An 11004-nucleotide genomic window follows, 5' to 3' on the forward strand; every position below is an offset into this window, starting at 1 on the left:
GCATCTGATTGTCCTTTTCTTTCTACCCTGCGGATGATCAATTTTTCTTAATTTAAATAACTTTTTAAAATGACTTACCATTATTACCATTTCATCATCGTCAAGAGAGGATTCTGACTCATGTTCATCTCTCGTTGCCTTGAAGGCGATGTTGTGCTTTGGCTCCTTCGTACCTACACATCTCGATTCATGTACTTCAAAAGTTGAAAATAATTATTCTAAGGTAATAGATTCTAAGTCCTTAGATATATAGAAGACATCTACTAGTGATGCCCATTTTGTATTTCTAGGGAATGTATTAAGAGTGTACCTTAGCGAATCTCGGTTGCTTACCTTTTCTCAGAAATTCGAAAGTCCAGTGATGAGCTCCTTAATCCTCGAGTGAAGGTGTGCAATCATTTTGTCTTCTTCAAATCATAGGTTGGTGAGCTGGTTGCGAAGTAAGTCTCGTCTCGCGAGCTTCGCTTCAGACGTCCCTTCGTGTAGCTTAAGGAACTTCTCCCAAAGCTCCTTTGTTGATTTATAGGTACCGATCCGGTTGACTTCTTGTGGCGGAAGGATGCTCAACAGATGAAAATCTGCTTTGTTGTTTGCCACGTAGTCAGCCTGCTCCTTCTTCGTCCACTGGTATTCTTCCTTACCATCGGGTGCTATAAAACTGAACTTCATTATTAAAAGTAATTCAAAGTCGGTTTTAAAGAATAACTGCATTCTCTTTTTCCAGCTAGCGAACTCCCCCTCGAACTTCGGTGGGTATATTCTCACTCCAGCCCTTGATTTGATGCTTCGATCGACGGTTAGTCCTCCTGAAGTGTCCTGACTCTGATACCACTTGTTAGGACCGTTGGTCGGCTAGAAGGGGGGTTGAATAGCCCTGCACAATTAAAGAGACAAACCCTTCTCAAACTTAAAAGAACACTTGCATAAACATAGAACAAATAATGAACTAAAAAGAAAGAGGCTCCGAAATTTTTACTTAGTTACAACCGAGGAGGTTGTTAATTCAAGAAAATGAATCATACTACTTTCTCCTTCAAGCGGAGAAGCCTCTTTACAAAAATTTATGTACAAAAATGAAGAAGCTAAACAAAGAGGAAAGCGCGTACAAGTGTTGCTCAGTAATTCTTGTTGTTGTCTAGCTTCTGGACCAAGGCTATATTTATAGCCTTGATCAGGGTGCCTAGAAGCATTCTAGGCGCTTGGAGTGGGATAGAATTCTATCCCTGACGCAACGATCAACATCCACATCGAAGTAGATAAAAATGAAGTCCCGGGCGCTCGGACCCGTTCCGGGCACTCGGACCCTAAAAGTCAACTTGGTTGACTTTTTCCGATCCGAGCCCTCTGCTTCGGTGCTGCTCACCTCAGTCGGGGTCTTTCGCTCTGGCTCTGCTCGCTTGGGTGATTTCGGCCATCCGGAATAGGGCTTACCCGAACCCAACTTCCTGCCTTCTCGAGTAACCTTCCGCTCCAGCTTCTCGTCCCTCGGAAACGTTGCGCGTCTCCTTCTCGTCCGCCCACGTACTCTTTGTTGGGGTTGCAAGGTTGCAAAAATAGTCCCACATTGAAAACATATGGGAAAGATCGTGAGTTTATAAGAGAATGATATTTCCATTGGTATGAGCCATTTTGGATAGAGCCCAAGAGCAAAACCATGAGGGCTTGGGCCTAAAAGTGGACAATATCATGTCATTGTGGAGATATCTAAAATATTTTCGATCCTACAATTGGTATCAGAGCCCGGACTGCCAGAAAGACTAACCACCGACTGTGCATAAGAGTCATGGTCCAATCGAACCATGTGGGTGGAATATTGACCTTGAACGAAGAAGTGGGGGCTCCCGTGTCCGGATCAAGAGAACCAAACACTAGGCAGGAAGTCCTAATTGCGGCTAGACAAGGAAGTTCTAGTAGGTCCGATGGACCAAGGGGCAGGAAGTCCTAGTTGGTCGGATGGACCGAGGGGCAGGAAGTCCTAGTTGCGGCTAGGTAAGGAAGTCGTAGTAGGTCGGGTGGACCGAGGGGCAGGAAGTCCTAGTGGGTCAAGGATCGGACGTTAGGGAGCTTGTGGTCCTTTGTTTGAGAAGGGGGGGGGGGGGATTGTTGGGGTTGCAAGGTTGCAAACATAGTTCCACATTGAAAACACATGGGAAAGATCATGGGTTTATAAGAGAAAGATATCTCCATTGGTATGAGACATTTTGGGTAGAACCTAAGAGAAAAACCATGAGGACTTAGGCCCAAAAGTGGACAATATCATTCCATTGTGGAGATATCTAAAATCTTTTCAATCCTACACTCTTCTACAGTATCTCGTCCCTCAGACGCACCGAGCCCGTTGGCTCTCTCCCGTACCATCCTTCTCACTAGTTGTGTCTTTTGCTCGACTTCCTATGCTCCTGCACACTTAGACACAAGGTTAAACACAACAGGACCTAACTTAACTTGTTTGATCACATCAAAACTACCTTGGGGTATCAACAGAAGCTGCCCTTCTCGGCCAACTCGCCACCAAGGATACCGCACCAGTCACTGCCAATGATGAGATGGAGGCCTCCCGAACGTCCTTGAAGACCTATCAAGAGGCGGAGCAGAGCCGTTTTGAGGTCCTAAAGAAGAATTACCTCCGGTTGGATGTTTTCAACGAGCAGGTCATCGATCGGGCTCTGCGCCTTTTTGATCTGGTCATTGATGGGACGATCAACCAACTCTGCGAGGGAGGCCACCTGCCGACATCTATGACCAACAACATCATTAGCCAGGATAAACTCACTGTCGCACTGTCGGACGACATCTTGGACTACCTTGAGTGAGGCCAAGGGTCCCTGTAAAATGTCAAAGTTTTGAAGTCTTAATGAATACTCGTCTGTTCAGACGAGTTTTATCTCCTTGAATGTTTTTTGACTCCCCTTTTCTTTGAGCATTACACGAACTCGTGGCCTCGTAACTCTGATCATCCGTAATTAGTCTATCCAGCCGATTGATCCTTTTTGTGTATAGTGCTGTCATGATTCTGCAAACCTCCGACCGGACCCAGGATGTCTTAAAGAATAGTGTCAAATGGTCACTACATTTTTAAGACTTAGGCTTTTGAGTAGTCGACGCTTGCCCTCTCATTGGGCCAAGGGTTTAAGGTCGTCGCTCCACCGTTGATGGCAACTCGAGTTTAAGGTCGCCACTCGACCGTTGAGGAAGATTATGCGAACAGTGGGGTTTAAGGTCATCATTGGACCGTTGATGGAGATACGCGTTTAAGGTCTCCGCTCGACTGTCGATGGAGACACGCATTTAAGGTCACCGCTTGACCGTCGATGGAGACACACGTTTAAGGTCGTCGCTTGACCGCTGGCGGAGACACATCTTAAGAGGCCTTCGCTTTTTATTCATATTTGGCCCTGTATTCGGGAAACATATAATAATACATAAATTCACTTGCGCACCTCTCATCCACCCCTATAGGGCTGGAGATGATTCGCGCTCCATGGCCCCTCTACCATCTTTTCAGGTTCCCGATCAGCCATGATTAATATGGTGGCTTCCATTTGGCTAGGGTCAATTTGGACTTTGGTGACGACGTTCATGTCTAAGCGCGAATTCTTTTGAGCACTTCGTGCTTCAGATTTAACCATCTCAACATAGCATCGCCAAGTGGCCAGCTGATCGTCTTTGACCACGTCCACCCGGTCGTCCATCGGGAACTTGATCTTTTGGTAATATGTAGACGCCACCGCTCAGAATTTGTTGAGGGTCGGTCGACCCAAGATGACATTGTAGGCCGACGACGCGTCCACCATGATGAAGTTGGTGGTCCTGGTTCTCCTTAGTGGCTCTTCCCCGAGCGAGATGGCTAGTAGGGTCTGTCCGAGCGACAACACTTCATTGCCCGTGAAACCTACAACGGGGTCATCATGGGCAGTATCTCATTTCGATCAATTTGTAATTGATTGAACGTCTTCTTGAAGATGATGTTCACCAAACTCCCTGTATCAACGAAAGTTTGATGAATAGTGTAATTAGTAATTATCGCTCGGATGATCAGTGTATCGTCGTGAGAGATCTCCACTCCCTCCAAGTTGCTAGGGCCGAAGTTGATCTCGGGCCCTTCTGCCTTCTCCCTGCTGCATCCCACAGCGTAGATCTCCAGTCGTCGAGCGTATGACTTCCTGGCTCAGTTGGAGTCGTCACTGGTCGGCCCACCGGCGATCATGCCTATTTCTCCTCGAGAGGCGTTACCTATGTTTTCTTCCTCTCGAACGGAGGGTCTATTTCGCTCGGCCGATTCTCGGGAAGGATAAGTGCTATCCCTTCGTTGATGCTGATGGTGCCACTCGGGTGACCTTCTTTCGCCCTCTCATCGCCCGATGGATCGATGTCAACGTCATCGACCGAGAGTTGGAGATCGACGGTGGTATCCTCCCAGCACCGGTCGATTACCGATCGGGATTAGATCGTAGCAATCGCGTGTGTTGTGTGTTTACGACTGGTGAAAGGAGCAGAAAATCGACGTCCAAACTTTGCCCTTTGACGCCTTCAGCCGATCGGACACCACATGCTGTACGACATGTGCCCTGGTATCCTAGTGTGGTCGTGCTCTTTTGGCTCTCGACCTCTTGAGCGGCTGATGGCTGCTTGATGGTCGGCGCTCAGTCGGCGCCAAGGGTTCGATCGGCGCTACTTTTCTTCTAGCTGCTTGGGCTTCTTCCACATTTATATACTCGTTGGCCTTCTTGAGCATGTGGTCAAAGTCCCTGGGCAGCTTCCTGACCAGCGATCGAAAGAAGTCTCCCTCGACAAGCCCCTGGGTGAAGGAGTTCATCATCGTCTCTGACGAGACCGAGGGGATGCCCATCACAACTTGGTTGAAACACTGTATGTACTCTCGGAGTGTTTCTCTCGATCCCTGCTTCAGGGAGAAGAGACTGACGCTTGTCTTTTGATAGCGTCAGCTGCTGGCGAAGTGGTGTAGGAAAGTAGCTTAGAAGTATTTGAAGCTTCGTATTGAGCCATCTGACAACCTTTGGAACCAACGTTGCGTTGATCCAGAGAGTGTAGTGAGAAAGACTCTGCACTTCACTCCGTCTGTATATTAGTGCAGTGGGGCCTCATTGTCGAACCGGTCCAGATGATCATCTGGATTGGTCGATCCATTGTACGTCCCGATCGCCATCCATTGTACGTCTCGATCGCCAACGGGGTATAATGTCTGAGCAGAGGGTCTTGTAAGATCTCCTCTGAGAACTACCGGTTGATCTGCTCGGGTAGTGCGTTGCTTCGAGGCACCTTGCCTTTTCGTGCATCCCAAACGGGAGCATCGTCTGAAGACGATCCCTGTTCTTGATGCACCTGAGCTATTTCCGAGGGTGTCTGAAACAGGGCGCAATGGAAAGGGATCAGCTCGGGTAGCGCTTCCCCCTGTGTGTCTGTCGGCCTTCTATTCTGCTCCCAAACGGAGAGTTGCTCCGCTCGATCTTCTTGTCCCGCTCGCCTTCCGGCCACCGATGTTGCAGGCTATGGCGCTTGTCAATCGGCCAACGCCTGTTGTTGTTGTTGCTGCTCGATCATCTTTGTTGCTTGGGCTTAAACGAGCATTTCTAGCTCCTCCAAGGTGAGCGTCACAGTGGTGAGTTGTCCAGCGTCTTCCATCTTCTCGGCTCAGATGCAGGCTACATTCCCATACTTGGCGTCAAATATGATCCTGTCCGAAAGTTGAAGAGACAGAGAGCTGGGGATGTGACGCTCATGCTGACCTCCTGTGGACTCCGCGTGGACCTACAACACAAACTACGTCAGTGCCGAACCAGGGAAGGGGTCCCCGGCATTGGCCATCCGACGTTCAAGTCAGACATCGGCAATAAAGTGGAAAGCGAAGCAACAAGAAGATTGTAGCACAAACAGTGAATATCGCATGTATTGCGTATCTCCGTCGATGCTTGGACCCCCTTTATATAGAGCTCTGGTAGCGCGCGTGCATGCTTCCCAAGGTGAACACGCTTCTCAAAGCTTTCTCTGAAAAGACTTGTCAATAAAATGTCTCGTACACAGTACCTTAACGGGTCGAGCATATCTTTGAAGTGAGAGTGGAAGCTTCCGCCGTACGATCTTCTGACAGTCCATGCTCGGTGTCGGCGGCATCGACTCCCAAAAGGATGTTGATGGATATTAATGTACTGTACCGTTAGGCCGAGCGGGTTGGCCGCTCGGCCGATGATTTGCCGCTCTGGCGCTGCGTCCAGTTGGTCAGAACCTCGATGCTCCTTTGCGTGTTTGCCTAACCGAAGGTCCACTCTGCCACTGTCGAGACTTGCTGCCAAGCTGAGCGAGGTAGTCGCTCAGCTAAAGTCGAATTCTGCACATTAAGCTCTGTTGTCTGGCAGAGCGGAGTAGCCGCTCAGCTCGGCCTCTACACATTAAACTCTGTTGTTTGGCCGAGCGGGGTAGCCGCTCGGCTCGACTTCTGCACATTCTCGAGCGTCGGTTTGATTGCTCTTCGTAGCGAAGGTGATGGCGGGTCGGAGCCCTCTATCCGGCCGGGGCATGCTTCGCCCGACCGACCAATGCAAAATACACATTGACTGCCTTGACTTTGACCTCTTTTGACTCCACCGTGGTAGCGGGATGAGGCCCTTCATCATCACCGCATGAGGTACTTTAAATTTCATAAGAGTCAAATTAAAAAAGTATAACGAAACTATATTCCAAAGAAATTCTAGGTAAAAATTTATTTTGGTCCCTAATCATACTTAATTTAAATAAATAATTATGCATATATTTTAATTTCATTTACAAAATTAATTTCGTGTACTTACTGTCTAATTTTTTGTTGATTTTTTTTTCTATATTACAACAATAAATAATCTGTTCGTATATTTTTTTTTTAAATTTATCATCGATTAAATAATTTTTTATGAATTTTTTATTAAAAAAATTATAATTTAAATTTTTCAGAGATTTATTTTTAAAAACCTAATTTTTTTGTATAACTATCGTTATATTTTGAACATTTAGAAAAATTAATCAAATTTTTAGGATAGAAAAATTATTTTTAAATATTCATTTTTTAAAAAAAAATGTTATTTGATTAAAATATTTTTCATATGAATTTTACTTTAGAATTATTTATTCAAATTCTTTTTGGAAACAGAAAAGATGACTCTCTGTCTAGAAATTATTTTTTTTTTTTGAAATTTTCTAGTTTTTAATAACATTTCTATAGATTATTTACAGCAAAACTAATTTTAAGCATAAAAAATTCATGAAAATTGATTTTCAAAAAAATTAAACTTTTATATTGTTATTCATTCAATCTTTCATACTTTAAAATTTTAGGAGATTTTTTTTATCAAAATCAATTTTGAAAAAGAAAAAGAAAAATTTATGTCTCTCTAAAATAAATTATTTCTGTTAAATTATTTAGATATATTTTATGAAAAAAATTCTTCGTATGGTTAATTGTTTCATGGACCCCTAAGAAAAGGTTTAAGATTGTTTTTTCTCTTTCTTGTGTTTTTTCTAACTTTGTTTTGATGGGATCAAAGGGAAAAAAAATGAGAGTTTAAGTCCAGAGGAAGTTATATTTGTAATTTTATAATTTATAAAATTCCAGTTCTTATTGTCAATTTATTGGTAAATTTTATGTTTTACCCTAACTCTAACTCATGTTAATGCACATTAAAAAGGAGGAGATTGTAAGTACCCCGAGGTAATTTTGATGTGGTCAACTGAGTTAAGTTAGGTCTTGTTGTGTTTAATCCTTGTGTCTAAGTGTGGAGAAACTTAGGAGCATAAGAAGTTGAACGAAAGACGCAGTTAGCGAGAAGGATGACATAGGAAAGAGTCGACAAACTATGTGCATCTGAGGGACTAGGTGCTACGGAAAAGTATGCTAGCGTACGAGAAGGAAGTGTGCGGCGTTTCCAAGAGACAAGAAGCTAGAACAGAAGATTATTCGAGGAGAAAGACGGAAGATGGGTTCGGGTGAGCCAAGTTTAGGATGGCCGAAATCACCCAAGCGAACGGCGTCGGAACGAAAGAGCATCCTGATAGTCAACTTGATGTTGACTGTCTGAGAGCTCGGACCCCCTGGGCACCCTAGGGGTGCCTCCTCGATGAGACGTTGAGCAGGGACACATCAGCCATGTCCGGGTGCCCGAACTTAAATAAGTTTAGCAGTTATGAGTCGTTGTCGACGTGCATAAAGTTTTATCCACGCCCAAGCGCCCGAACCTCTTCTAAGTGGTCGGAGCTGCCATATCAACAAATAGTCAGATTCGACCAGCAGGCTATAAATAGAGCTCTGGTCTTCAATAGTTTAGAACAACACTTGTAAACGAGTTATGTACTTCAGTTCTTCATATTTTTGAGCTTTCAACGTTGTAAGAGGCTACTCCACCTTTAGGAGAAGGAGATTTTAGTGAGTTACATTTGTCTTGAATTAGCAATCTTTTTATTACAAACCAAGTAAATATTCTTACCTCTTTTCTTATTTTTTTTATGAATTTAATTTTCCGTTTCTTAACAAGTGACTTAGTCCAAAGATCGAGAAGGATTTGAATTTTATTTTTCAAGACAATTCACCCCTCTCGTGTCGACCTATCGAGACCAACATGATTGTTTATAGAATTTTGAAACTTAAATCCTAAATGAACCAGAAGTGACGATACATGAGCAAGCATTATTAAAGAGAAAGTACAACAACAACAACAACTAAGTCTTATCCCACTAAGTGGCTCGGCTATATAAATCCTTTTACGTCATTAAGCTCTATCTCCTACTATATCATCATCTATACTTAAATAAATTTTATCTTATTTTATTGTTGTTAATCAGGTTTTTTTTAGTCTTCCTCTTCCTTATTTGATATGCATGTTTGTCATAGTTTCACATTGCCTAACTAGAGCATGTATTGGTTGTCTAAGTACATGTCCGTACCATCTTAAGCATATCTCTCGGAGTTTTTTCTCAATAGATGCAACTCTGACTTTCTCTCTAATGCTTTCATTTCTTATTTTACACATCCTCGTATGTCCACACATTCACCTTAACATTCTCATCTCTGTAACTCTCATTTTCTGTTTATGTGCTCGAGTCATAGCCCAGCATTCAGCTTCATATAATATAGCAAGTCAACTGTGGTTTTATAAAACTTTCCTTTAAGTTTTAGAGGTACTTTACAGTCACATAAAACACTCGACACTCTCCTCCATTTCAACCATCTTACTTGTATTATATGTAAGACATTTTTATCAATCACTCTATCATTTTACAAAAATGATCCTAAATATTTAAAGCTCTCGGTTCCGAACAACTCATCCTCTCATATCTTAGCAATTGTCTCATTACTTTTAATATTACTAAACTTAAATTCCATATATTATGTCTTTAATCTACTAAGCCTAAAACCTTTCCCTTCTAGTATTTCCCGATAAGATTCTAGTTTAGCATTTACTCTTTCACGTGTTTCATCTATCAAAACAATATCATATGCAAACAACATGCACCACGGTACTATGTCTTGAATGTGCATAGTGAGTTCATCCATAATTAGTGTAAAAAGATAGGGACTTAGAGCTGATCTTTGATGTAACCCTGTCTTTATTGGAAATACTTCAATTACTCCACCTGTAGTTTTTACTCTAGTTGTTATATCTTCATACATATCCTTAATTAATTCAATATATGTTACGCTAACACCTCTCTTTTCTATAATTCTTCATATAATTTCTCTTGGGACTTTATCATAAGCTTTTTCTAAGTCAATGAATACCATGTGTAGATCGTGTTTTTGCTCTCGATATTTTTCGATTATTTGTCTAAGAAGATGTATAGCTTTTATTGTCAGTCTTCTAGGCATGAACCCAAATTAATTTTCGATCACCGTTCTCTCCTTCCTTAATCATTTTTTCTCTTACTTTTTCCTAAAGTTTCATGGTATGACTCATTAGTTTAATACCCCTATAGTTTGCACAATTTTATACGTCTCCCTTGTTCTTATATAAGGGAACTAGAGTACTTATCCTCTATTGATCAGACATTTTTTTTGTTTTCAATAACATATTAAATAATTTTATAAGTCATTTAATACCTTATTTCCTTAGACACTTCCATACCTCTATTAGAATATCATTTGATTCAACAGCTTTTTCATTATACATTCCATTTAAAGTTTGTTCTACTTCTGAAGTTTGAATTCTACGATAAAAATTAAAATTTCTATACTCATTTGACCTACTTAAATAACCTAAGTTAAGTTGGTCATCTAAACTTTCATTAAATAGTTGATAAAAATACTTCTTCTACCGTTCTTTTATTTCTCCATCGTTTACTAATACCCTATTACATTCATTTTTAATATATTTTATTTGGATAAGTTCTTTTGTTTTCCTTTCTCTCACTTTAGCTATTTTATAAATATCTCTTTCCCCTTCTTTTGTATCTAATTTTTTATATAATCGTTCAAAAGTTTCATTCTTTGCTTCACTCACTACTTTCTTAGCTTTTTTCTTGACTATTATATATTTTTTTAAGTTTTCCTCGTTCTTATAAATATATAATTCCTTATAAACTATTTATTTTTCCTTACTTTCTCTTATACTTTCTTATTCCACCACCGAGATTCCTTACTTAGTGGTGCATGTCCCTTTGACTCACCGAGTATACTCTTAACTACTATTTTTAACTTTGATATCATCTAATCCTATGTTGTATTAGAGTTATTACATATTTCACCTAATGATTGTACTTCTACTTTCTCCTTAAATATATTTTGCTTCCCATCCTTTAACTTCCACCACTTAATTCTAGGAGTCGTGTATATTTCTTTCTATTGATACTATGTTTGAGGCATATATCCAACACTATTAACTTATGTTAGATAGTAAGCTTTCTCTAGGGATGACTTTGTAATCTTTACAAATCTTTCTATCCTTCTTCTTAACTATAAGAAAGTCAATTTGTGATTTATTATTCTCACTTTTGAATATGACTAAGTATTCTTCTCTTTTCTTA

This window comes from Zingiber officinale, chromosome 6A, assembly GCF_018446385.1.
Source record: "Zingiber officinale cultivar Zhangliang chromosome 6A, Zo_v1.1, whole genome shotgun sequence".
Classification (NCBI taxonomy): Eukaryota; Viridiplantae; Streptophyta; class Magnoliopsida; order Zingiberales; family Zingiberaceae; genus Zingiber; species Zingiber officinale.